Source organism: Lissotriton vulgaris, chromosome 8 (assembly GCF_964263255.1).
Source record: "Lissotriton vulgaris chromosome 8, aLisVul1.2, whole genome shotgun sequence".
NCBI lineage: Eukaryota > Metazoa > Chordata > Amphibia > Caudata > Salamandridae > Lissotriton > Lissotriton vulgaris.
This window is the reverse complement of record NC_141696.1, coordinates 1532608026-1532635468: the sequence shown is the minus strand read 5'-3', so window position 1 is coordinate 1532635468 and position 27443 is coordinate 1532608026. Positions and strand designations below refer to the sequence as shown.

The 27443-nt window shown below is 43.5% G+C and overlaps 12 non-coding genes across 12 annotated transcripts; all 12 read left to right on the top strand.

The window, feature by feature from the left end:
• Positions 1-295: 295 nt before the first annotated feature.
• TRNAS-GGA (transfer RNA serine (anticodon GGA)) lies at positions 296-368 on the top strand. The gene has a single exon. It is a non-coding gene; the product is annotated as a tRNA-Ser (tRNA).
• Positions 369-2042: 1674 nt separating this feature from the next.
• Positions 2043-2115, top strand: TRNAF-GAA (transfer RNA phenylalanine (anticodon GAA)). Its single transcript has one exon. It is a non-coding gene; the product is annotated as a tRNA-Phe (tRNA).
• A 511-nt stretch (positions 2116-2626) lies between these two features.
• On the top strand, positions 2627-2699 carry TRNAY-GUA (transfer RNA tyrosine (anticodon GUA)). Its single transcript has one exon. It is a non-coding gene; the product is annotated as a tRNA-Tyr (tRNA).
• A 1093-nt stretch (positions 2700-3792) lies between these two features.
• On the top strand, positions 3793-3865 carry TRNAF-GAA (transfer RNA phenylalanine (anticodon GAA)). The gene has a single exon. It is a non-coding gene; the product is annotated as a tRNA-Phe (tRNA).
• Positions 3866-4376: 511 nt separating this feature from the next.
• On the top strand, positions 4377-4449 carry TRNAY-GUA (transfer RNA tyrosine (anticodon GUA)). The gene has a single exon. It is a non-coding gene; the product is annotated as a tRNA-Tyr (tRNA).
• Positions 4450-10960: 6511 nt separating this feature from the next.
• TRNAF-GAA (transfer RNA phenylalanine (anticodon GAA)) lies at positions 10961-11033 on the top strand. The gene has a single exon. It is a non-coding gene; the product is annotated as a tRNA-Phe (tRNA).
• A 2250-nt stretch (positions 11034-13283) lies between these two features.
• TRNAF-GAA (transfer RNA phenylalanine (anticodon GAA)) lies at positions 13284-13356 on the top strand. Its single transcript has one exon. It is a non-coding gene; the product is annotated as a tRNA-Phe (tRNA).
• Positions 13357-13867: 511 nt separating this feature from the next.
• Positions 13868-13940, top strand: TRNAS-GGA (transfer RNA serine (anticodon GGA)). Its single transcript has one exon. It is a non-coding gene; the product is annotated as a tRNA-Ser (tRNA).
• Positions 13941-15614: 1674 nt separating this feature from the next.
• TRNAF-GAA (transfer RNA phenylalanine (anticodon GAA)) lies at positions 15615-15687 on the top strand. Its single transcript has one exon. It is a non-coding gene; the product is annotated as a tRNA-Phe (tRNA).
• A 511-nt stretch (positions 15688-16198) lies between these two features.
• TRNAF-GAA (transfer RNA phenylalanine (anticodon GAA)) lies at positions 16199-16271 on the top strand. The gene has a single exon. It is a non-coding gene; the product is annotated as a tRNA-Phe (tRNA).
• Positions 16272-23483: 7212 nt separating this feature from the next.
• TRNAF-AAA (transfer RNA phenylalanine (anticodon AAA)) lies at positions 23484-23556 on the top strand. Its single transcript has one exon. It is a non-coding gene; the product is annotated as a tRNA-Phe (tRNA).
• Positions 23557-24066: 510 nt separating this feature from the next.
• Positions 24067-24139, top strand: TRNAF-GAA (transfer RNA phenylalanine (anticodon GAA)). The gene has a single exon. It is a non-coding gene; the product is annotated as a tRNA-Phe (tRNA).
• Positions 24140-27443: the final 3304 nt, after the last annotated feature.

Here is a 27443-nt window from a genome sequence, read left to right as displayed (position 1 = left end):
TGTCTGCATTACCTTCCACTTCCCCTTGAACACAGATGTCAGCAGTCAGATGACATTGCTTACCTACTCATGCCAAATATATCTGGGTAATATAGTGCAAGTCCATTCAGCGTTACAAAAAACAACTACCTAACCTGGATCCCAAAAATGCTATTTACCCATTGCACCAGTTAATTGCGGAATGATACAGGACTCCTTAAAACATATCTCTACCATATGAGGTTAAAACTCCAGGTCCTGCATCTATTTTGTTAAATGGTTTAAATTAAAGTATGAAGACAACAGATATTAACATGCTGAAATAGCTCAGTTGGGAGAGCGTTAGACTGGAGATCTAAAGGTCCCTGGTTCAATCCCGGGTTTCGGCACAGTTGAGAGGTTCCTTGCTTCTAACAAAATAGGTCTTGGAATCAGCTGTAGTACTTTTTTCTCTATCAACATTTTTATCAACTGATCTACAAAATGATCAATTCAACATAGACTTTGCTTTCTGTCCTCCTTTTAAACTTTCTTCCACCTATCTTGCCTTCAGGTTTGACTATGAATGTTTCCCATTTCGTCCTTTTTTGTAAAGTAGACTCTTGTCTGCATTACCTTCCACTTCCCCTTGAACACAGATGTCAGTAGTCAGATGACATTGCTTACCTACTCATGCCAGATATATATGGGTAATATAGTGCTAGTCCATTCAGAGTTAAAAAAAACAACTACCTAACCTGGATCCCAAAAATGCTATTTACCCATTGCACCAGTTAATTGCGGAATGATAGAGGACTCATTAAAACATATGTCTACCACATGAGGTTAAAAATCCAGGTCCTGCATCTATTTTGTTAAATGGTTTAAATTAAAGTATGAAGACCACAGCTATAAGCAGGCCGAAATAGCTCAGTTGGGAGAGCGTTAGACTGAAGAGCTAAAGGTCCCTGGTTCAATCCCGGGTTTCGGCACAGTTGAGAGGTTCCTTGCTTCTAACAAAATAGGTCTTGGAATCAGCTGTAGTACTTTTTCTCTATTCATCAAATTTTTTCCAACTGATCTACAACACAATCAATTTAACATAGACTTTGCTTTATGTCCTCCTTCTAAACTTGCTTCCACCTCTCTTACCTTCAGGTTTGACAATGAATATTTCCTATTTCATGCTTTTTTGTAAAGTAAACTTTTGTCTGCATTACCTTCCACTTCCCCTTGAACACAGATGTCAGTAGTCAGATGACATTGCTTACCTACTCATGCCAAATACGTCTGGGTAATATAGTGCTAGTCCATTCGGAGTTAAAAAAAAAATGACCTAACCTGGATCCCAAAAATATTATTTACCCATTGCACCAGTTAACTGCTGAATGATACAGGACTCCTTAAAACATATCTCTAACATATAAGTTCAAATATCCAGGTCATGCATCCATTTAGTTAAATGGTTCAAATCAAAGTATGAAGACTACAGCTAGCAGCAGGCCGAAATAGCTCAGTTGGGAGAGCGTTAGACTGAAGATCTAAAGGTCCCTGGTTAAATCCTGGGTTTCGGCACTGTTGAGAGGTTCCTTCTTTCTCACAAAGTAAGTCTTGGAATCAGCTGTAGTACTTTTTTCTCTATCAACATTTTTATCAACTGATCTACAAAATGATCAATTCAACATAGACGTTGCTTTCTGTCCTCCTTTTAAACTTTCTTCCACCTATCTTGCCTTCAGGTTTGACTATGAATGTTTCCCATTTCGTCCTTTTTAGTAAAGTAAACTCTTGTCTGCATCACATTCCACTTCCCCTTGAACACAGATGTCAGTAGTCAGATGACATTGCTTACCTACTCATGCCAAATATATCTGGGTAATATAGTGCTAGTCCATTCAGAGTTAAAAAAAACAACTACCTAACCTGGATCCCAAAAATGCTATTTACCCATTGCACCAGTTAACTGCGGAATGATACAGGACTCCTTCAAACATATCTCTACCATATGAGGTTAAAAATCAAGGTCCTGCATCTATTTTGTTAAATGGTTCAAATTAAAGTATGAAGACCCCAGCTATCAGAAGGCCGAAATAGCTCAGTTGGGAGAGCGTTAGACTGAAGATCTAAAGGTCCCTGGTTCAATCCCGGGTTTCGGCACAGTTGGGAGGTTCCTTGCTTCTAACAAAATAGGTCTTGGTATCAGCTGTAGTACTTTTTCTCTATTCATCAAATTTTTTCCAACTGATCTACAACACAATCAATTTAACATAGACTTTGCTTTATGTCCTCCTTCTAAACTTGCTTCCACCTCTCTTACCTTCAGGTTTGACAATGAATATTTCCCATTTCATGCTTTTCTGTAAAGTAAACTCTTGTCTGCATTACCTTCCACTTCCCCTTGAACACAGATGTCAGTAGTCAGATGACATTGCTTACCTACTCATGCCAAATATATCTGGGTAATATAGTGCTAGTCCATTCAGAGTTAAAAAAAACAACTACCTAACCTGGATCCCAAAAATGCTATTTACCCATTGCACCAGTTAACTGCAGAATGATACAGGACTCCTTAAAACATATCTCTACCATATGAGGTTAAAAATCCAGGTCCTGCATCTATTTTGTTAAATGGTTTAAATTAAAGTATGAAGACCATAGCTAGAAGCAGGCTGAAATAGCTCAGTTGGGAGAGCGTTAGACTGTAGATCTAAAGGTCCCTGGTTCAATCCTGGGTTTCGGCACAGTTGAGAGGTTCCTTGTTTCTACAAAATAGGTCTTGCAATCAGCTGTAATACTTTTTCTCTATTCATCAAATTTTTTCCAACTGATCTACAACACAATCAATTTAACATAGACTTTGCTTTATGTCCTCCTTCTAAACTTGCTTCCACCTCTCTTACCTTCAGGTTTGACAATTAATATTTCCCATTTCATGCTTTTTTGTAAAGTAAACTCTTGTCTGCATTACCATCCACTGCCCCTTGAACACAGATGTCAGTAGTCAGATGACATTGCTTACCTACTCATGCCAAATACGTCTGGGTAATATATTGCTAGTCCATTCGGAGTTAAAAAAAAAAAAAGACCTAACCTGGATCCCAAAAATATTATTTACCCATTGCACCAGTTAACTGCTGAATGATACAGGACTCCTTAAAACATATCTCTAACATATAAGTTCAAATATCCAGGTCATGCATCCATTTAGTTAAATGGTTCAAATCAAAGTATGAAGACTACAGCTAGCAGCAGGCCGAAATAGCTCAGTTGGTAGAGCGTTAGACTGAAGATCTAAAGGTCCCTGGTTAAATCCTGGGTTTCGGCACTGTTGAGAGGTTCCTTGTTTCTCACAAAGTAAGTCTTGGAATCAGCTGTAGTACTTTTTTCTCTATCAACATTTTTATCAACTGATCTACAAAATGATCAATTCAACATAGACGTTGCTTTCTGTCCTCCTTTTAAACTTTCTTCCACCTATCTTGCCTTCAGGTTTGACTATGAATGTTTCCCATTTCGTCCTTTTTAGTAAAGTAAACTCTTGTCTGCATCACATTCCACTTCCCCTTGAACACAGATGTCAGTAGTCAGATGACATTGCTTACCTACTCATGCCAAATATATCTGGGTAATATAGTGCTAGTCCATTCAGAGTTAAAAAAAACAACTACCTAACCTGGATCCCAAAAATGCTATTTACCCATTGCACCAGTTAACTGCGGAATGATACAGGACTCCTTCAAACATATCTCTACCATATGAGGTTAAAAATCAAGGTCCTGCATCTATTTTGTTAAATGGTTCAAATTAAAGTATGAAGACCCCAGCTATCAGAAGGCCGAAATAGCTCAGTTGGGAGAGCGTTAGACTGAAGATCTAAAGGTCCCTGGTTCAATCCCGGGTTTCGGCACAGTTGGGAGGTTCCTTGCTTCTAACAAAATAGGTCTTGGTATCAGCTGTAGTACTTTTTCTCTATTCATCAAATTTTTTCCAACTGATCTACAACACAATCAATTTAACATAGACTTTGCTTTATGTCCTCCTTCTAAACTTGCTTCCACCTCTCTTACCTTCAGGTTTGACAATGAATATTTCCCATTTCATGCTTTTCTGTAAAGTAAACTCTTGTCTGCATTACCTTCCACTTCCCCTTGAACACAGATGTCAGTAGTCAGATGACATTGCTTACCTACTCATGCCAAATATATCTGGGTAATATAGTGCTAGTCCATTCAGAGTTAAAAAAAACAACTACCTAACCTGGATCCCAAAAATGCTATTTACCCATTGCACCAGTTAACTGCAGAATGATACAGGACTCCTTAAAACATATCTCTACCATATGAGGTTAAAAATCCAGGTCCTGCATCTATTTTGTTAAATGGTTTAAATTAAAGTATGAAGACCATAGCTAGAAGCAGGCTGAAATAGCTCAGTTGGGAGAGCGTTAGACTGTAGATCTAAAGGTCCCTGGTTCAATCCTGGGTTTCGGCACAGTTGAGAGGTTCCTTGTTTCTACAAAATAGGTCTTGCAATCAGCTGTAATACTTTTTCTCTATTCATCAAATTTTTTCCAACTGATCTACAACACAATCAATTTAACATAGACTTTGCTTTATGTCCTCCTTCTAAACTTGCTTCCACCTCTCTTACCTTCAGGTTTGACAATTAATATTTCCCATTTCATGCTTTTTTGTAAAGTAAACTCTTGTCTGCATTACCATCCACTGCCCCTTGAACACAGATGTCAGTAGTCAGATGACATTGCTTACCTACTCATGCCAAATACGTCTGGGTAATATATTGCTAGTCCATTCGGAGTTAAAAAAAAAAAAAGACCTAACCTGGATCCCAAAAATATTATTTACCCATTGCACCAGTTAACTGCTGAATGATACAGGACTCCTTAAAACATATCTCTAACATATAAGTTCAAATATCCAGGTCATGCATCCATTTAGTTAAATGGTTCAAATCAAAGTATGAAGACTACAGCTAGCAGCAGGCCGAAATAGCTCAGTTGGTAGAGCGTTAGACTGAAGATCTAAAGGTCCCTGGTTAAATCCTGGGTTTCGGCACTGTTGAGAGGTTCCTTGTTTCTCACAAAGTAAGTCTTGGAATCAGCTGTAGTACTTTTTTCTCTATCAACATTTTTATCAACTGATCTACAAAATGATCAATTCAACATAGACGTTGCTTTCTGTCCTCCTTTTAAACTTTCTTCCACCTATCTTGCCTTCAGGTTTGACTATGAATGTTTCCCATTTCGTCCTTTTTAGTAAAGTAAACTCTTGTCTGCATCACATTCCACTTCCCCTTGAACACAGATGTCAGTAGTCAGTTGACATTGCTTACCTACTCATGCCAAATATATCTGGGTAATATAGTGCTAGTCCATTCAGAGTTAAAAAAACAACTACCTAACCTGGATCCCAAAAATGCTATTTACCCATTGCACCAGTTAACTGCGGAATGATACAGGACTCCTTAAAACATATCTCTACCATATGAGGTTAAAAATCAAGGTCCTGCATCTATTTTGTTAAATGGTTCAAATTAAAGTATGAAGACCCCAGCTATCAGAAGGCCGAAATTGCTCAGTTGGGAGAGCGTTAGACTGAAAATCTAAAGGTCCCTGGTTCAATCCCGGGTTTCGGCACAGTTGGGAGGTTCCTTGCTTCTAACAAAATAGGTCTTGGAATCAGCTGTAGTACTTTTTCTCTATTCATCAAATTTTTTCCAACTGATCTACAACACAATCAATTTAACATAGACTTTGCTTTATGTCCTCCTTCTAAACTTGCTTCCACCTCTCTTACCTTCAGGTTTGACAATGAATATTTCCCATTTCATGCTTTTTTGTAAAGTAAACTCTTGTCTGCATCACATTCCACTTCCCCTTGAACACAGATGTCAGTAGTCAGATGACATTGCTTACCTACTCATGCCAAATATATCTGGGTAATATAGTGCTAGTCCATTCAGAGTTAAAAAAACAACTACCTAACCTGGATCCCAAAAATGCTATTTACCCATTGCACCAGTTAACTTGGGAATGATACAGGACTCCTTAAAACATATCTCTACCATATGAGGTTAAAAATCCAGGTCCTGCATCTATTTTGTTAAATGGTTCAAATGAAAGTATGAAGACCCCAGCTATCAGAAGGTGGAAATAGCTCAGTTGGCAGAGCGTTAGACTGAAGATCTAAAGGTCCCTGGTTCAATCCCGGGTTTCGGCACAGTTGAGAAGTTCCTTGCTTCTAACAAAATAGGTCTTGGAATCAGCTGTAGTACTTTTTCTCTATTCATCAAATTTTTTCCAACTGATCTACAACACTATCAATTTAACATAGACTTTGCTTTATGTCCTCCTTCTAAACTTGCTTCCACCTCTCTTACCTTCAGGTTTGACAATGAATATTTCCCATTTCATGCTTTTTTGTAAAGTAAACTTTTGTCTGCATTACCTTCCACTTCCCCTTGAACACAGATGTCAGTAGTCAGATGACATTGCTTACCTACTCATGCCAAATACGTCTGGGTAATATAGTGCTAGTCCATTCGGAGTTAAAAAAAAAAAATGACCTAACCTGGATCCCAAAAATATTATTTACCCACTTGTGGGACACCCCCGCGCCGCACGGCCACCAGCTGCTGCGTGTGCCCCATTGCCTGCCTCTGCCTCAGCGCCGGCCTCGCTGCCGCCTTGGTCGCTCCCCTTTGGTTTTCGCCGGTTTTTGCCCTAAATTTGTGCTTGTTTTCTTTTTGTGCCGTATGATCGTTTGTTTAGCTGTTTTTCCTCTGTTTTGCCCGCCATTTGTGCCTGTATATTTTGTGCTGTTTTTCTTCCTGTTTTGCCCTCCATTTGTGCCTGCTTAATTGATTGTTACCTCTGTGCCGTGTTTGTCTCCTTCCTGTTTGCCCGCCTACCTCGCCGCCCTCCGCTCTCCCTCCCCGCTTCCCGCTTCCCGCCGCTGCCATTTGCCCCGCCCCTTTTCTCTTCTGTTCCCTCCCCGCTCCTGCCTCCCAGCTGCTCCGCCCACCCGCGCACTTCGCCTTAAATGGCGTCCGTGCAAACGCGCAGCGGTCACAGGCAGCGGGCGCGCCGATTGTGCGCCGAAGGTGCGCCAAAGGTAAGCCCGTCTGCGCCCGTCCGCGACCGGACCGCGCCCAGCGCCAGGACCCCTGGCCCACGAAGACCCCGACCTATCCGCCTGACGTACTCCGCCGCCACCCTCATCGCACTCAACACCGGCCAACTCCCAGAATGCCATCAAGCCACTCCACAACGTACCCACGGACCTTTCAGCTGCCACGCCTGCAAATTCTCCTGCATCCGGACCTGCCTCGCACCAGCACCCGCCAAGTCGAACACCAGCAGCACCCACCTCAAGTGCATCCTGCTCAACACCCGCTCCGTCCACAGACACGCCATCGAACTCTGGAACCTCCTAGACGCCACAGCCCCTGACGTTGCCTTCCTCACGGAGACCTGGATGAACGCCTCTTCAGCTCCCGACATCGCCATCGCTATCCCAGAGCGCTACAAGATCGTCCGGAGGGACCGCAACGCCAACCAGATGGGAGGAGGCATCGCCATCATCCACAAGAACACCATCCGTCTCACGACCAGCACCGACAACACCCTGACCACCGCCGAACACCTGCATTTCCAGATCCACACCAACCCGAACACCACCCTCAGAGGCACCCTGATCTACCGACCCCCTGGACCACGCACACAATTCAGCGAGGACATCGCCGACTTCGTCAGCCCGCTGGCCCTCCCCTCCTCTGACTACATCCTCCTGGGGGACCTCAACTTCCACCTGGAGAACAACAACGACCGCAACACCACCACCCTGCTGGACAACCTCGCCAACCTGGGACTCAAGCAACTGGTGTCCACCCCCACCCACCTCGCCGGACACACACTCGACGCAGTCTTCTCTTCCAGCACAGACATCGACTTCAGCCACGCCACAGAGCTTCAATGGACGGACCACAGCTGCGTCCACTTTACCTTCAAGAGAACGATGACCCACCACCACCAGCAACAGGCCGCCCGCAGAAGCTGGAACAAGATCACAGCTGACCAGCTCGCCACCTCCCTGAGTCAGCACCCTCCTGCCAGCTCAGCGGACCCTAGCCAGGCCGCCGACAACCTCACGAAGTGGATCAGCATCTGCGCGGACGAGCTCGCCCCGCTGAGGACCCCGCCCAGCAGACCCGGCAGCAAGAAAGCCCCGTGGTTCACCGACGAACTCAAGAGCTCCAAGAAGAACTGCCGAGCCCTCGAGAAAGTCTGGAGAAGGGAACCTACACCGAACAACAGAACCTCCTTCAAGCTTGCCACCCGGAAGCACCACCAGCTGATCCGCGCCGCCAAGAAAACAGCATTCAAGGAACGGTTGGACAACAACGCACACAACTGCAAGGAACTCTTCAACATCGTGAAAGAGCTTTCCAACCCCAGCGCAGGAAACAACGACATCACCCCATCGCAAGACCTCTGCAACTCCCTCGCTTCATACTTCCACAACAAGATCGCGGACATACACAACAGCTTCAACAACCAACCAACGCACACCATGACCGAACAATCACCCCCCACCACCACCCTCCACGCCTGGACCCCGATCAGCACCGAAGACACCATCCGCACGATGAACTCCATCTACTCCGGATCACCGACCGACCCCTGCCCTCACCACGTCTTCAACAAGGCTGACGCTGTCATCGCACCCCACCTGCGAGACATCATCAACACATCCTTCGACACCGCCACCTTCCCTGAGAGCTGGAAACACGCCGAACTCAGCGCTCTACTCAAGAAACCAACAGCGGACCCCACCGAACTCAAGAACTACCGCCCCATCTCGCTCCTCCCGTTTCCAGCCAAAGTCATCGAGAAGACCGTCAACAAGCAGATGGCCGCTTCCTCGAGACGAACGGATCCCTCGACCCCTCACAGTCCGGCTTCCGAGCCAATCACAGCACCGAGACCGCCCTCACCGCCGCCACCGATGACATCCGAGCCCTGATGGACAATGGAGAAACAGAGGCCCTCATCCTCCTAGACCTCTCCGCGGCATTCGACACGGTCTGCCACCGCACCCTAGTACAGCGCCTCAGCAACATCGGAATCCAGGACAAGGCACTGGAATGGATCATCTCCTTCCTCGACGGAAGAACACAGAGAGTCCGCCTACCACCGTACAAGTCAGAGGCCTCCGAAGTCATCTGCGGCGTACCCCAAGGATCCTCGCTGAGCCCAACCCTCTTCAACGTCTACATGAGCCCCCTCGCGGCCATCGTACGCAAACACAACCTCAGCATAATCTCCTACGCCGACGACACCCAGCTGAACCTCTCCCTGACCAACGACCCCGCCTCCGCCAGAGCCAACCTGCACGAAGGGATGAAAGAGGTAGCCGAGTGGATGACGACCAGCCGCCTGAAACTGAACTCTGACAAGACGGAGGTCCTCATCCTGGGCTCTTCCCCCTCCGCCTGGGACGACTCCTGGTGGCCTCCCGCCCTGGGCACCGCACCCAAACCGACAGACCATGCACGCAACCTGGGCTTCATCCTGGACTCCTCCTTCTCCATGACCAGGCAAGTCAACAACGTCTCCTCGGCGTGCTTCAACATCCTACGCATGCTACGGAAGATCTTCCGGTGGATCCCCACCGAGACCAGGAAGACCGTCACCCAGGCCCTCGTCACCAGCCGACTGGACTACGGCAACGCCCTCTACGCCGGTACCACCGCCAAGCTCCAGAAGAGACTCCAGCGGATCCAGAACGCCTCAGCCAGACTCATCCTCGACATCCCACGAACCAGCCACATCACCGGACATCTGAGAGACCTTCACTGGCTCCCTGTCAACAAAAGAATCACCTTCCGCCTCCTCACCCACGCACCTAAAGCCCTACACGACCAAGGCCCGAGCTACCTCAACAGCCGGATCAACTTCTACGCTCCCAAACGCCACCTCCGATCAGCCAACCACGCCCTCGCCGCCGTCCCCCGCATCCGAAGAGCGACTACAGGAGGAAGGTCCTTCTCCTACCTGGCCGCCAAGACCTGGAACTCCCTCCCGACCGACCTGCGCCTGACCCAAGACCACCTCTCCTTCAGGAAGAAGCTGAAGACCTGGCTGTTCGTGCAGTAGCGGCATCCCCTCCCCCCCCCCCCCCCCCCCCCCCCCAGCGCCTTGAGACCCTACGGGTATGTAGCGCGCTCTATAAGTGTCACTGATTGATTGATTGATTGATTGACCCATTGCACCAGTTAACTGCTGAATGATACAGGACTCCTTAAAACATATCTCTAACATATAAGTTCAAATATCCAGGTCATGCATCCATTTAGTTAAATGGTTCAAATCAAAGTATGAAGACTACAGCTAGCAGGAGGCCGAAATAGCTCAGTTGGGAGAGCGTTAGACTGAAGATCTAAAGGTCCCTGGTTAAATCCCGGGTTTCGGCACTGTTGAGAGGTTCCTTGTTTCTCACAAAGTAAGTCTTGGAATCAGCTGTAGTACTTTTTTCTCTATCAACATTTTTATCAACTGATCTACAAAATGATCAATTCAACATAGACGTTGCTTTCTGTCCTCCTTTTAAACTTTCTTCCACCTATCGTGCCTTCAGGTTTGACTATGAATGTTTCCCATTTCGTCCTTTTTAGTAAAGTAAACTCTTGTCTGCATCACATTCCACTTCCCCTTGAACACAGATGTCAGTAATCAGATGACATTGCTTACCTACTCATGCCAAATATATCTGGGTAATATAGTGCTAGTCCATTCAGAGTTAAAAAAACAACTACCTAACCTGGATCCCAAAAATGCTATTTACCCATTGCACCAGTTAACTGTGGAATGATACAGGACTCCTTAAAACATATCTCTACCATATGAGGTTAAAAATCAAGGTCCTGCATCTATTTTGTTAAATGGTTCAAATTAAAGTATGAAGACCACAGCTATCAGAAGGCCGAAATAGCTCAGTTGGGAGAGCGTTAGACTGAAGATCTAAAGGTCCCTGGTTCAATTCCGGGTTTCGGCACAGTTGAGAGGTTCCTTGCTTCTAACAAAATAGGTCTTGGAATCAGCGGTAGTACTTTTTCTCTATTCATCAAATTTTTTCCAACTGATCTACAACACAATCAATTTAACATAGACTTTGCTTTATGTCCTCCTTCTAAACTTGCTTCCACCTCTCTTACCTTCAGGTTTGACAATGAATATTTCCCATTTCATGCTTTTTTGTAAAGTAAACTCTTGTCTGCATTACCTTCCACTTCCCATTGAACACAGATGTCAGTAGTCAGATGACATTGCTTACCTACTCATGCCAAATACGTCTGGGTATTATAGTGCTAGTCCATTCGGAGTTAAAAAAAAATGACCTAACCTGGATCCCAAAAATATTATTTACCCATTGCACCAGTTAACTGCTGAATGATACAGGACTCCTTAAAACATATCTCTAACATATAAGGTCAAATATCCAGGGCATGCATCTATTTAGTTAAATGGTTCAAATGAAAGTATGAAGACTAAAGCTAGCAGCAGGCCGAAATAGCTCATTTGGTAGAGCGTTAGACTGAAGATCTAAAGATCCCTGGTTCAATCCTGGGTTTCGGCACAGTTGAGAGGTTCCTTGCTTCTAACAAAATAGGTCTTGGAATCAGCTGTAGTACTTTTTCTCTATTCATCAAATTTTTTCCAACTGATCTGCAACACAATCAATTTAACATAGACTTTGCTTTATGTCCTCCTTCTAAACTTGCTTCCACCTATCTTACCTTCAGGTTTGACAATGAATATTTCCCATTTCATGCTTTTTTGTAAAGTAAACTCTTGTCTGCATTACCTTCCACTTCCCCTTGAACACAGATGTCAGTAGTCAGATGACATTGCTTACCTACTCATGCCAAATATATCTGGGTAATATAGTGCTAGTCCATTCAGAGTTAAAAAACAACTACCTAACCTGGATCCCAAAAATGCTATTTACCCATTGCACCAGTTAATTGCGGAATGATACAGGACTCCTTAAAACATATCTCTACCATATGAGGTTAAATTTCCAGGTCCTGCATCTATTTTGTTAAATGGTTTAAATTAAAGTATGAAGACCACAGATATTAACAGGCCGAAATAGCTCAGTTGGGATAGCGTTAGACTGAAGATCTAAAGGTCCCGGGTTTCGGCACAGTTGAGAGGTTCCTTGCTTCTAACAAAATAGGTCTTGGAACCAGCTGTAGTACTTTTTTCTCTATCAACATTTTTATCAACTGATCTACAAAATGATCAATTCAACATAGACTTTGCTTTCTGTCCTCCTTTTAAACTTTCTTCCACCTATCTTGCCTTCAGGTTTGACTATGAATGTTTCCCATTTCGTCCTTTTTTGTAAAGTAAACTCTTGTCTGCATCACATTCCACTTCCCCTTGAACACAGATGTCAGTAGTCAGATGACATTGCTTACCTACTCATGCCAAATATATCTGGGTAATATAGTGCTAGTCCATTCAGAGTTAAAAAAACAACTACCTAGCCTGGATCCCAAAAATGCTATTTACCCATTGCACCAGTTAACTGCGGAATGATACAGGACTTCTTAAAACATATCTCTACCATATGAGGTTAAAAATCCAGGTCCTGCATCTATTTTGTTAAATGGTTCAAATTAAAGTATGAAGACGCCAGCTATCAGAAGGCTGAAATAGCTCAGTTGGGAGAGCGTTAGACTGAAGATCTAAAGGTCCCTGGTTCAATCCCGGGTTTCGGCACAGTTGAGAGGTTCCTTGCTTCTAACAAAATAGGTCTTGGAATCAGCTGTAGTACTTTTTCTCTATTCATCGAATTTTTTACAACTGATCTACAACACAATCAATTTAACATAGACTTTTCTTTATGTCCTCCTTCTAAACTTGCTTCCACCTCTCTTACCTTCAGGTTTGACAATGAATATTTCCCATTTCATGCTTTTTTGTAAAGTAAACTCTTGTCTGCATTACCTTCCACTTCGCCTTGAACACAGATGTCAGTAGTCAGATGACATTGCTTACCTACTCATGCCAAATACGTCTCGGTAATATAGTGCTAGTCCATTCGGAGTAAAAAAAAAAAAAACAAATGACCTAACCTGGATCCCAAAAATATTATTTACCCATTGCACCAGTTAACTGCTGAATGATACAGGACTCCTTAAAACATATCTCTAACATATAAGGTCAAATATCCAGGTCATGCATCTATTTAGTTAAATGGTTCAAATCAAAGTATGAAGGGTACAGCTAGCAGCAGGCCGAAATAGCTCAGTTGGGAGAGTGTTAGACTGAAGATCTAAAGGTCCCTGGTTCAATCCCAGGTTTCGGCACAGTTGAGAGGTTCCTTGCTTCTAACAACATAGGTCTTGGAATCAGCTGTAGTACTTTTTGTCTATTCATCAAATTTTTTCCAACTGATCTACAACACAATCAATTTAACATAGACTTTACTTTATGTCCTCCTTCTAAACTTGCTTCCACCTATCTTACCTTCAGGTTTGACAATGAATATTTCCCATTTCATGCTTTTTTGTAAAGTAAACTCTTGTCTGCATTACCTTCCACTTCCCCTTGAACACAGATGTCAGCAGTCAGATGACATTGCTTACCTACTCATGCCAAATATATCTGGGTAATATAGTGCAAGTCCATTCAGCGTTACAAAAAACAACTACCTAACCTGGATCCCAAAAATGCTATTTACCCATTGCACCAGTTAATTGCGGAATGATACAGGACTCCTTAAAACATATCTCTACCATATGAGGTTAAAACTCCAGGTCCTGCATCTATTTTGTTAAATGGTTTAAATTAAAGTATGAAGACAACAGATATTAACATGCTGAAATAGCTCAGTTGGGAGAGTGTTAGACTGGAGATCTAAAGGTCCCTGGTTCAATCCCGGGTTTCGGCACAGTTGAGAGGTTCCTTGCTTCTAACAAAATAGGTCTTGGAATCAGCTGTAGTACTTTTTTCTCTATCAACATTTTTATCAACTGATCTACAAAATGATCAATTCAACATAGACTTTGCTTTCTGTCCTCCTTTTAAACTTTCTTCCACCTATCTTGCCTTCAGGTTTGACTATGAATGTTTCCCATTTCGTCCTTTTTTGTAAAGTAGACTCTTGTCTGCATTACCTTCCACTTCCCCTTGAACACAGATGTCAGTAGTCAGATGACATTGCTTACCTACTCATGCCAGATATATATGGGTAATATAGTGCTAGTCCATTCAGAGTTAAAAAAAACAACTACCTAACCTGGATCCCAAAAATGCTATTTACCCATTGCACCAGTTAATTGCGGAATGATACAGGACTCATTAAAACATATGTCTACCACATGAGGTTAAAAATCCAGGTCCTGCATCTATTTTGTTAAATGGTTTAAATTAAAGTATGAAGACCACAGCTATAAGCAGGCCGAAATAGCTCAGTTGGGAGAGCGTTAGACTGAAGAGCTAAAGGTCCCTGGTTCAATCCCGGGTTTCGGCACAGTTGAGAGGTTCCTTGCTACTAACAAAATAGGTCTTGGAATCAGCTGTAGTACTTTTTCTCTATTCATCAAATTTTTTCCAACTGATCTACAACACAATCAATTTAACATAGACTTTGCTTTATGTCCTCCTTCTAAACTTGCTTCCACCTCTCTTAACTTCAGGTTTGACAATGAATATTTCCTATTTCATGCTTTTTTGTAAAGTAAACTTTTGTCTGCATTACCTTCCACTTCCCCTTGAACACAGATGTCAGTAGTCAGATGACATTGCTTACCTACTCATGCCAAATACGTCTGGGTAATATAGTGCTAGTCCATTCGGAGTTAAAAAAAAAATGACCTAACCTGGATCCCAAAAATATTATTTACCCATTGCACCAGTTAACTGCTGAATGATACAGGACTCCTTAAAACATATCTCTAACATATAAGTTCAAATATCCAGGTCATGCATCCATTTAGTTAAGTGGTTCAAATCAAAGTATGAAGACTACAGCTAGCAGCAGGCCGAAATAGCTCAGTTGGGAGAGCGTTAGACTGAAGATCTAAAGGTCCCTGGTTAAATCCTGGGTTTCGGCACTGTTGAGAGGTTCCTTCTTTCTCACAAAGTAAGTCTTGGAATCAGCTGTAGTACTTTTTTCTCTATCAACATTTTTATCAACTGATCTACAAAATGATCAATTCAACATAGACGTTGCTTTCTGTCCTCCTTTTAAACTTTCTTCCACCTATCTTGCCTTCAGGTTTGACTATGAATGTTTCCCATTTCGTCCTTTTTAGTAAAGTAAACTCTTGTCTGCATCACATTCCACTTCCCCTTGAACACAGATGTCAGTAGTCAGATGACATTGCTTACCTACTCATGCCAAATATATCTGGGTAATATAGTGCTAGTCCATTCAGAGTTAAAAAAAACAACTACCTAACCTGGATCCCAAAAATGCTATTTACCCATTGCACCAGTTAACTGCGGAATGATACAGGACTCCTTCAAACATATCTCTACCATATGAGGTTAAAAATCAAGGTCCTGCATCTATTTTGTTAAATGGTTCAAATTAAAGTATGAAGACCCCAGCTATCAGAAGGCCGAAATAGCTCAGTTGGGAGAGCGTTAGACTGAAGATCTAAAGGTCCCTGGTTCAATCCCGGGTTTCGGCACAGTTGGGAGGTTCCTTGCTTCTAACAAAATAGGTCTTGGTATCAGCTGTAGTACTTTTTCTCTATTCATCAAATTTTTTCCAACTGATCTACAACACAATCAATTTAACATAGACTTTGCTTTATGTCCTCCTTCTAAACTTGCTTCCACCTCTCTTACCTTCAGGTTTGACAATGAATATTTCCCATTTCATGCTTTTCTGTAAAGTAAACTCTTGTCTGCATTACCTTCCACTTCCCATTGAACACAGATGTCAGTAGTCAGATGACATTGCTTACCTACTCATGCCAAATACGTCTGGGTAATATAGTGCTAGTCCATTCGGAGTTAAAAAAAAAAATGACCTAACCTGGATCCCAAAAATATTATTTACCCATTGCACCAGTTAACTGCTGAATGATATAGGACTCCTTAAAACATATCTCTAACATATAAGGTCAAATATCCAGGTCATGAATCTATTTAGTTAAATGGTTCAAATCAAAGTATGAAGACTAAAGCTAGCAGCAGGCCGAAATAGCTCAGTTGGTAGAGCGTTAGACTGAAGATCTAAAGGTTCCTGGTTCAATCCCGGGTTTCGGCACATTTGAGAGGTTCCTTGCTTCTAACAAAATAGGTCTTGGAATCAGCTGTAGTACTTTTTCTCTATTCATCAACTTTTTTCCAACTGATCTACAACACAATCAATTTAACATAGACTTTGCTTTATGTCCTCCTTCTAAACTTGCTTCCACCTCTCTTACCTTCAGGTTTGACAATGAATATTTCCCATTTCATGCTTTTTTGTAAAGTAAACTCTTGTCTGCATTACCTTCCACTTCCCCTTGAACACAGATGTCAGTAGTCAGATGACATTGCTTACCTACTCATGCCAAATATATTGGAATTGGAATTGGAATTGGAAGCGGTATTTGTAAAGCGCGACTGTCGCTTCGGAAGAAGCATCCTGGCGCTGACTGGAAGGTGAGTGAGGGGGAGAGGGTTAGGGCGGGATTAGATGGTGTCCCGCACATACTCATCTGATAAGCTAAAGATCCATGTTTTCAGTTGTTTCCTGAAGTGATATTCCTTTGTCAGGGATCTTAGATGCTGGGGCATGGCGTTCCATGCTTTGGAGGATAGGTTGGTGAGAGTTTTACCCCCTTTGGTTTTTAGGTTGAACTTTCTTATTGTGAGAAGGTTGTTGTTGGAGGATCTCAGGGACCTGTGTGGGTTATAGTGGGGATAGCGTTTGACTAGGTACTTTGGACCAATATGGTTGAAAGCCCAGAAAGCCACGGTTAGGATCTTGAAAAGGATCCTTTTGTGCAAGGGTAACCAGTGGAGGGTTCTCAGGGCGGAGGAGGCTGAAGATCTTCTGGGGAGTTTGAGCACCAGCCTCGCCGCCGAGTGCTGGACACTCTGGAGTTTTTTGAGTGTGGTTTTCTTCACACCTGCCAGGAGGCCATTGCAGTAATTTATACGCGAAAGGATTAGTGCCACTGTGACCGTCTTTCTTGCTTCAATTGGAAGGAAATCAAAATTTTTTTTAAGGGACTTGATGATTCCGAAGCAGCATCCTGCGACTGTCCTGACATGCTGGTCAAAGGACGAGTCAGTGTCGAAGGTGACTCCTAGGTTTCTTGCAGTGGTGACGGTCTGGGGGGGGGGCTGTGGAGTCCTTTGGCCACCAGAGGTGGGGACGGAAGTTGACGTTTTTCCCTATGGGGAGGATTTCTGTCTTCCCTGTGTTACATTTGAGGTGGTTGGTTTCCATCCACAGGAAGACATCTTTCAGGCAGTTGGTTAAATTTTGTTCGGCAGTCGTGGTGTTCTCTTCTAGCGGGACTATGAGTTGGGTATCATCGGCGTAAGATGTAACGGTGATACCGTATGATTCGATCAGGGAGATGAGGGGTATGAGGTAGACGTTAAAAAGCAGAGGGCTTAAGATAGAGCCCTGTGGGACTCCTGATCTAATCTTTTTCTTTGTGGAGTTGAAGGGTCCTAGTTTCACAGATTGGGATCTTTCGGAAAGGAAGGATATTATCCAATCCAATGCCCGGTCGGCGATGCCAATGTTCTTAAGTCTGTCTAGAAGTATTTGGTGGGAGATTGTGTCGAACGCTGCCGTGAGGTCTAACAAAATCAGTACGGCGTTTTTCCTTTGATCTTGGAGGGTTTTTATGGAGTCAGTCAACTCGATCAGGGCTGTTTCTGTGGAGTGCTGGGGACGGAATACAGATTGTTGGGGGTGGAGGATATTGTTTGCTTCCAGGTGGGCTTTGAGTTCCCTGTATACTATTTGTTCTGTGATCTTGCCCAAGACTGGGAGGAGGGAATTGGGGCGGAGGTTGGTCAGATCGGAAGGGGGTTTGTTAGGTTTTTTCGTCAGAGGTTTAACGGTGCCATGTTTCCATGCACTAGGGACGATACCAGTACTAAGGGAAGTATTGACTATTTCATTGATGACGGGATTGACGGTATCAATCAGCTGGTGTAGGATGCTCGGAGGACAGGAATCCGAGGGAGAGCCTGATTTGCAAGCTAAAATGACTTCCTTAGATTGGACAAGAGTGACCTGAGAAAAGGCTCTTAGATTAGCTGAGGTATTGTCTTTTGGTTCCTGTGTAGCTGGTGGCTGGGAACGTTGGTAGGTGGGGAAGTCCTTCTGGATCAGATTGATTTTCTCTTCAAAGAAATCTGCAATTTTGTCGCAGAGATCTTGAGAGGGGGGTATTTCAGACTGTAGGGCTGCGGGATGGGTAAAGGATCTTACTATTGCAAACAAAGTTTTTTGCTTTTGTTTTGCGTCATTTATAGTTCTGGTGTAAAAGTCTTTTTTGGCATTTTTTATAGTCGAGTGATAGCTTTTCCTTAGTAGGATGTAGGAGTTTCTGTCTGCGCTGTCATAGGTTTTTCGCCAATTGCGTTCTCCTTTTTTGCAGAGCAAGTTTGCCTTGGCTACTTCTGATGTGAACCAAGGAGCGTTTGTTTTAGTTTTAGATTTTGTACCGTTTCTCTTGGTGCGTTTGGGTGGAGCACGGATTTTAATTTCGTGGGATATCCAGTTGTGGAAGGATTGTGTGTCTTGTTGTACATCGCCCGACATGATGGGGTTTTGGGTCTCAAAGATGGGATTGAGCTTGAAGGCTTCTTCTACCTTTTTCCAGTTGACCTGGTTCTCTGGGGGAGAGCAAGGTTTGGTTGCGTTTATATGCTGTGGGGTTCTGATGAGGAATGGGATAAGATTGTGGTCAGTCCAGATTTGTGGTACTGGGGTGTGGGTTTCTAAGGAAGGGAGATTGGTACAGATCCCGTCTAGGGTGTGTCCCGCTCGGTGGGTGGGCTCCTTGACCTTTTGTTGGAGGTTGAAGATTTCCAGTGTTTGGTGGAAGTTAAGTGTTTGCGAGTCCTCTGTGGAGTCGAGGTGCAGGTTCAAGTCCCCCAGCAGGGTGACATGCGGGTATCTGATTAGGAGTTGTCCGAGGGTGTCACTAAGGGAATCTAAAAATTTGGTAGCGGTGCCTGGTGGACGATAGATAAGTCCTCCTGAAAATGAGGTGGACTCATTGAGTTTAATGGAGAATCCTAGGGATTCTGCGCCATTTAGTGAGTCGAGGGTGAAGGTGTGGCATTTAAAGGAGTTTCGTAGTAGGAGGGCTACACCTCCTCCTCGCCCCTTAGGTCTGTCTTGCCTGTATATGGAGTAGCCTTGTGGGAGGGCGGTGGCTAGATCAGGGTTACTGTTGTTCGTAAGCCAGGTCTCTGTTATAAAAAGGCAGTCGATGTTTGATTCCTGGATGAGGTCAGCTATGTCTTGGCTGTGGCAAGGCACGGATCTTGCGTTGATCAGCCCTCCGATAAAGGATGGGTTTTCTTCCCTGAGGTTAGCCTGTGGGGCTGAGGTCGTGGCTGGGGAGGAGGTCCATCTGCATTGCCTGCAGCTAATATACCCCGTGATGGTATAGATGTCGACTTTACAGGTACAGGGTGTATTGTTGCGTAGCATTTTTAGCGAATTAGCATTGTAACACCTAGTGGTGGGACCCGGGGCAGAGTGTCCTGCGCCTGTCGCGGACTTGGCGCGGACGGGCGCAGACGGGCTTGCCTTAGGCGCGCTTCGGCGCGCAATCGGCGCTCCCGCTGCGCTCGTCCGCTGCGCTTGCGCTGGAGGCACATTTGAGGAGATGAGTTGTGGGCGTGTCCTGCCAGGGGGCGTGGCCTCGTGTCACGAGTGTCGATTAGCGTTCGTGAGGAGACTTGAACACCTGACAGCGCTAGGTCCGCTGTAGGTGAAATGCTAGCCTGGCTATCAGGGAACACGTGCAGTTTTAAAAGTATGAGACAAACAAATCATAAGCTTTTGTTTTAAAAAGGTGCGAGCGCTATCCTCCGGCTTCCGCCTCAGAGGGTGTCAATTCCAGTAAGATGCGCTATTGGACGGCGCAGTCTTATGGACGGGGGTTGTGGGTGTGTCCTGCCAGGGGGCGTGGCCTCGTGTCGATTAGCGTTCGTGAGGAGACTTGAACACCTGACAGCGCTAGGTCCGCTGTAGGTGAAATGCTAGCCTGGCTATCAGGGAACACGTGCAGTTTTAAAAGTATGAGACAAAAAAATCATAAGCTTTTGTTTTAAAAAGGTGCGAGCGCTATCCTCCGGCTTCCGCCTCAGAGGGTGTCAATTCCAGTAAGATATCTGGGTAATATAGTGCTAGTCCATTCAGAGTTAAAAAAACAACTACCTAACCTGGATCCCAAAAATGCTATTTACCCATTGCACCAGTTAATTGCGGAATGATACAGGACTCCTTAAAACATATCTCTACCATATGAGGTTAAAACTCCAGGTCCTGCATCTATTTTGTTAAATGGTTTAAATTAAAGTATGAAGACCACAGATATTAACAGGCCGAAATAGCTCAGTTGAGAGAGCGTTAGACTGAAGATCTAAAGGTCCCTGGTTCAATCCCGGGTTTCGGCACAATTGAGAGGTTCCTTGCTTCTAACAAAATAGGTCTTGGAATCAGCTGTAGTACTTTTTTCTCTATCAACATTTTTATCAACTGATCTACAAAATGATCAATTCAACATAGACTTTGCTTTCTGTCCTCCTTTTAAACTTTCTTCCACCTATCTTGCCTTCAGGTTTGACTATGAATGTTTCCCATTTCGTCCTTTTTTGTAAAGTAAACTCTTGTCTGCATCACATTCCACTTCCCCTTGAACACAGATGTCAGTAGTCAGATGACATTGCTTACCTACTCATGCCAAATATATCTGGGTAATATAGTGCTAGTCCATTCAGAGTTAAAAAAACAACTACCTAACCTGGATCCCAAAAATGCTATTTACCCATTGCACCAGTTAACTGCGGAATGATACAGGACTCCTTAAAACATATCTCTACCATATGAGGTTAAAAATCCAGGTCCTGCATCTATTTTGTTAAATGGTTCAAATTAAAGTATGAAGACCCCAGCTATCAGAAGGCCGAAATAGCTCAGTTGGGAGAGCGTTAGACTGAAGATCTAAAGGTTCCTGGTTCAATCCTGGGTTTTGGCACAGTTGAGAGGTTCCTTGCTTCTAAAGAAATAGGTCTTGGAATCAGCTGTAGTACTTTTTCTCTATTCATCAAATTATTTCCAACTGATCTACAACACAATCAATTTAACATAGACTTTGCTTTATGTCCTCCTTCTAAACTTGCTTCCACCTCTCTTACCTTCAGGTTTGACAATGAATATTTCCCATTTCATGCTTTTTTGTAAAGTAAACTCTTGTCTGCATTACCTTCCACTTCCCCTTGAACACAGATGTCAGTAGTCAGATGACATTGCTTACCTACTCATGCCAAATATATCTGGGTAATATAGTGCTAGTCCATTCAGAGTTAAAAAAACAACTACCTAACCTGGATCCCAAAAATGCTATTTACCCATTGCACCAGTTAATTGCGGAATGATACAGGACTCGTTAAAACATATCTCTACCATATGAGGTTAAAAATCCAGGTCCTGCATCTATTTTGTTAAATGGTTTAAATTAAAGTATGAAGACCACAGCTATAAGCAGGCTGAAATAGCTCAGTTGGGAGAGCGTTAGACTGAAGATCTAAAGGTCCCTGGTTCAATCCCGGGTTTCGGCACAGTTGAGAGGTTCCTTGCTTCTAACAAAATAGGTCTTGCAATCAGCTGTAGTACTTTTTTCTTTATCAACATTTTTATCAACTGATCTACAAAATGATCAATTCAACATAGACTTTGCTTTCTGTCCTCCTTTTAAACTTTCTTCCACCTATCTTGCCTTCAGGTTTGACTATGAATGTTTCCCATTTCGTCCTTTTTTGTAAAGTAAACTCTTGTCTGCATCACATTCCACTTCCCCTTGAACACAGATGTCAGTAGTCAGATGACATTGCCTACCTACTCATGCCAAATATATCTGGGTAATATAGTGCTAGTCCATTCAGAGTTAAAAAAACAACTACCTAACCTGGATCCCAAAAATGCTATTTACCCATTGCACCAGTTAACTGCGGAATGATACAGGACTCCTTAAAACATATCTCTACCATATGAGGTTAAAAATCCAGGTCCTGCATCTATTTTGTTAAATGGTTCAAATTAAAGTATGAAGACCCCACCTATCAGAAGGATGAAATAGCTCAGTTGGGAGAGAGTTAGACTGAAGATCAAAAGGTCCCTGGTTCAATCCCGCGTTTCGGCACAGTTGAGAGGTTCCTTGCTTCTAACAAAATAGGTCTTGGAATCAGCTGTAGTACTTTTTCTCTATTCATCAAATTTTTTCCAACTGATCTACAACACAATCAATTTAACATAGAATTTGCTTTATGTCCTCCTTCTAAACTTGCTTCCACCTCTCTTACCTTCAGGTTTGACACTGAATATTTCCCATTTCATGCTTTTTTGTAAAGTAAATTCTTTTCTGCATTACCTTCCACTTCCCCTTGAACACAGATGTCAGTAGTCAGATGACATTGCTTACCTACTCATGCCAAATACGACTGGGTAATATAGTGCTAGTCCATTCGGAGTTAAAAAAAAAAGAATGACCTAACCTGGATCCCAAAAATATTATTTACCCATTGCACCAGTTAACTGCTGAATGATACAGGACTCCTTAAAACATATCTCTAACATATAAGGTCAAATATCCAGGTCATGCATCCATTTAGTTAAATGGTTCAAATCAAAGTATGAAGACTAGCAGCAGGCCGAAATAGCTCAGTTGGGAGAGCGTTAAACTGAAGATCTAAAGGTCCCTGGTTAAATCCCGGGTTTCGGCACTGTTCAGAGCTTCCTTGTTTCTCACAAAGTAAGTCTTGGAATCAGCTGTAGTACTTTTTTCTCTATCAACATTTTTATCAACTGATCTACAAAATGATCAATTCAACATAGACGTTGCTTTCTGTCCTCCTTTTAAAATTTCTTCCACCTATCTTGCCTTCAGGTTTGACTATGAATGTTTCCCATTTCGTCCTTTTTTGTAAAGTAAACTCTTGTCTGCATCACATTCCACTTCCCCTTGAACACAGATGTCAGTAGTCAGATGACATTGCTTACCTACTCATGCCAAATATATCTGGGTAATATAGTGCTAGTCCATTCAGAGTTAAAAAAACAACTACCTAACCTGGATCTCAAAAATGCTATTTACCCATTGCACCAGTTAACTGCGGAATGATACAGAACTCCTTAAAACATATCTCTACCATATGAGGTTAAAAATCCAGGTCCTGAATCTATTTTGTTAAATGGTTCAAATTAAAGTATGAAGACCCCAGCTATCAGAAGGCCGAAATAGCTCAGTTGGGAGAGGGTTAGACTAAAGATCTAAAGGTCCCTGGTTCAATCCTGGGTTTCGGCACAGTTGAGAGGTTCCTTGCTTCTCACAAAATAGGTCTTGGAATCAGCTGTAGTACTTTTTCTCTATTCATCAAATTTTTTCCAACTGATCTACAACACAATCAATTTAACATAGACTTTGCTTTATGTCCTCCTTCTAAACTTGCTTCCACCTATCTTACCTTCAGGTTTGACAATGAATATTTCCCATTTCATGCTTTTTTGGAAAGTAAACTCTTGTCTGCATTACCTTCCACTTCCCCTTGAACACAGATGTCAGTAGTCAGATGACATTGCTTACCTACTCAGGCAAAATACGTCTGGGTAATATAGTGCTAGTCCATTCAGAGTTAAAAAAACAACGACCTAACCTGGATCCCAAAAATGCTATTTACCCATTGCACCAGTTAATTGCGGAATGATACAGGACTCCTTAAAACATATCCCTACCATATGAGGTTAAAACTCCAGGTCCTGCATCTATTTTGTTAAATGGTTTAAATTAAAGTATGAAGACCACAGATATTAACAGGCCGAAATAGCTCAGTTGGGAGAGCGTTAGACTGAAGATCTAAAGGTCCCTGGTTCAATCCCGGGTTTCGGCACAGTTGAGAGGTTCCTTGCTTCTAACAAAATAGGTCTTGGAATCAGCTGTAGTACTTTTTTCTCTATCAACATTTTCATCAACTGATCTACAAAATGATCAATTCAACATAGACTTTGCTTTCTGTCCTCCTTTTAAACTTTCTTCCACCTATTTTGCCTTCAGGTTTGACTATGAATGTTTCCCATTTCATCCTTTTTTGTAAAGTAAACTCTTGTCTGCATCACATTCCACTTCCCCTTGAACACAGATGTCAGTAGTCAGATGACATTGCTTACCTACTCATGCCAAATATATCTGGGTAATATAGTGCTAGTCCATTCAGAGTTAAAAAAACAACTACCTAACCTGGATCCCAAAAATGCTATTTACCCATTGCACCAGTTAACTGGGGAATGATACAGGACTCCTTAAAACATATCTCTACCATATGAGGTTAAAAATCCAGGTCCTGCATCTATTTTGTTAAATGGCTCAATTTAAAGTATGAAGACCACAGATATCAGCAGGCCGAAATAGCTCAGTTGGGAGAGTGTTGGACTGAAGATCTAAAGGTCCCTGGTTCAATCCCGGGGTTCGGCACAGTTGAGAGGTTCCTTGCTTCTAACAACATAGGTCTTGGAATCAGCTGTAGTCCATTTTCTGTATTCATCAGATTTTTTCCAACAGATCTACAACACAATCAATTTAACATAGACTTTGCTTTCTGTCCTCCTTCTAGACTTGCTTCCACCTCTCTTGCCTTCAGGTTTGACTATGAATGTTTCCCATGTCATGCTTTTTTGTAAAGTAAACTCTGGTCTGCATCACATTCCACTTCCCCTTGAACACAGATGTCAGTAGTCAGATGACATTGCTTACCTACTCATGCCAAATATATCTGGGTAATATAGTGCTAGTCCATTCAGAGTTAAAAAAACAACTACCTAACCTGGATCCCAAAAATGCTATTTACCCATTGCACCTGTTAACTGCGGAATGATACAGGACTCCTTAAAACATATCTCTACCATTTGAGGTTAAAAATCCTGGTCCTGCATCTATTTTGTTAAATGGTTCAAATTAAAGTATGAAGACCCCAGCTATCAGAAGGCTGAAATAGCTCAGTTGGTAGAGCGTTAGACTGAAGATCTAAAGGTTCCCGGTTCAATCCCGGGTTTCGGCACAGTTGAGAGGTTCCTTGCTTCTAACAAAATAGGTCTTGGAATCAGCTGTAGTACTTTTTCTCTATTCATCAAATTTTTTCCAACTGATCTACAACACAATCAATTTAACATAGACTTTGCTTTATGTCCTCCTTCTAATGATTTGATTTGATTTGATTTGGACTTGTAGAGCGCATGGCTGCCCTGGAGCGTCCCAGCGCTAATCCTAATCTGAACCTGGTGAACTCAAGCAAAGCAAGGTTAGAGGGTGGTAGGGAACAAAAAGGTTTTAAGTGCTCTTCTGAATTTCAAGTGATCCGGTTCCATTCGGAGTTCTCTAGGGAGAGCATTCCATTTGTTTGACACATTCAGAGAGAACCGTCGGCCTCCTGTTCGTGCTTTCCTCACTCGTGGGACAATGGCCAGATTTTCTCCATCCGAGCGAAGGGCCCTGGTCGACTTGTAAGGTCGGATCAAACCTCTCAAGGCTGGAGGGCCTTTACCTTGCAGGGTCTTATGTGCAATACAGAGAGACTTGAAAGAGACCCGCTCTTGGATGGGGAGCCAGTGCAGGGCATTCAGCAATGGTTTGGCTGAGGCCCGTCTTGGCGCCCCCATCAGCAACCTGGCTGCGGCATTCTGAGCTCGCTGAAGAGTCTTGATGGTAGCAAGAGGGGCTGCGAGGAAAAGGGAGTTACCATAATCCAGTTTGGACAAGATCAAGCCCTGGATTAACAGCTTTCTAGATTGAAACGGAAGGAGAGGGAGTACCTTCCGGGCTGCCCGGAGCAAGCCGAAGCAGCCTCCAACCACTTTCTGCGCATGGGTCTTGAAGGTCAGTTGGGGTTCAAACCAAATCCCGAGGCTTTTTATTTGCTGCTTAGGGGGTGGAAGATCTCCCATACAGGCAGGCCACATCTCAGGGGGCAGAGAGGTGAATTGGTTGCCTAGGAGCATGATCTCCGTCTTAGATCCATTTAGTTTAAGTTTTGAACTGGACATCCAGGAGGAAATGGCTGTAAGACAATCTGGGAGATCAACCGAGCTGCCCTCATGTTGCGACAGCGAGACGACAAGCTGCGTGTCGTCAGCATAACTTATAGCTTTAACCCCGAATGGGGCTATCACCTTCTCCAGCGGGGCCATGTAGACATTAAACAGTGTGGGGCTGAGGGAGGAGCCCTGCGGCACCCCACACTGAAGAGGGAAGGGCTCTGACATGGACCCATTTTCCCAGATCCTGAAGGATCTCTCCTCCAAGTAGGACTGCAACCATTTGAGGGCTGATCCTGAAATGCCCAGCAAGGCCAGGCGTTGAGCCAGGACAGCATGATCCACAGTATCGAATGCAGCACTCAGATCCAGGAGGATCAGAGCTACTGATCCCCCTGAATCCAAGATGCATCTTACCTCTTCAGTCACCGCCACAAGGGCGGTGTCTGTGCCCTGACCCGGACGAAAACCAGTCTGAGAGTCACTGAGGAGATGGTTAACCTCTAGGTACTCGGAGATCTGCTTATTCACCACTTTTTCGGCCACTTTGCTTAGTCCAGGTAGAAGCGAGATCGGGCGAAAGTTGGCCAGATCGGAGGTGTCTAGTCCTGGTTTCTTTAAAAGTGTTTTGACTCTGGCCTGTTTCCAGCTCGGGGGCACTATGCCCGAAGATAGCGACGAGTTGAGTAACTCAGTGGCTACCGGGGCAATGATGTTTAAAGTTTGTTTAAGAATGTGCATCGGGACTGGGTCTGAGGGAGAGCCGCTTTTAATAGTGGAAAAGATATTACAAAAATCTTCTTTGGATATGGGGCTGAAAGCCTCTAGTTGGGGACAGGTAGGGTCAGGGGAAGGGATCTCGACAAGTTCAGTGATGGAGGTTTGAGGGAGGCTATCTAGGATTTTCCGAATTTTGGTGTCGAAAAATTCTGCTAACTGATTGCATCTCAGTACTGGGTCATTCTGGACCAAAGAGGGGGCTGGGACTTTAAGAAGCATGTTCACAATTTTGAATGTTTCTCTGGAGGAATTAGAAGAGAGACGAATTTTTTCTTCAAAAAAGGCAGCTTTAGATTTTTGTCGTCCTAGTTTGTAAAGTTTAAGGGCTGCTTTGTATGCGGTTTTGTGAATAGGTGCCCAGTATTTGCGCCAGGCACGCTCGGCTCT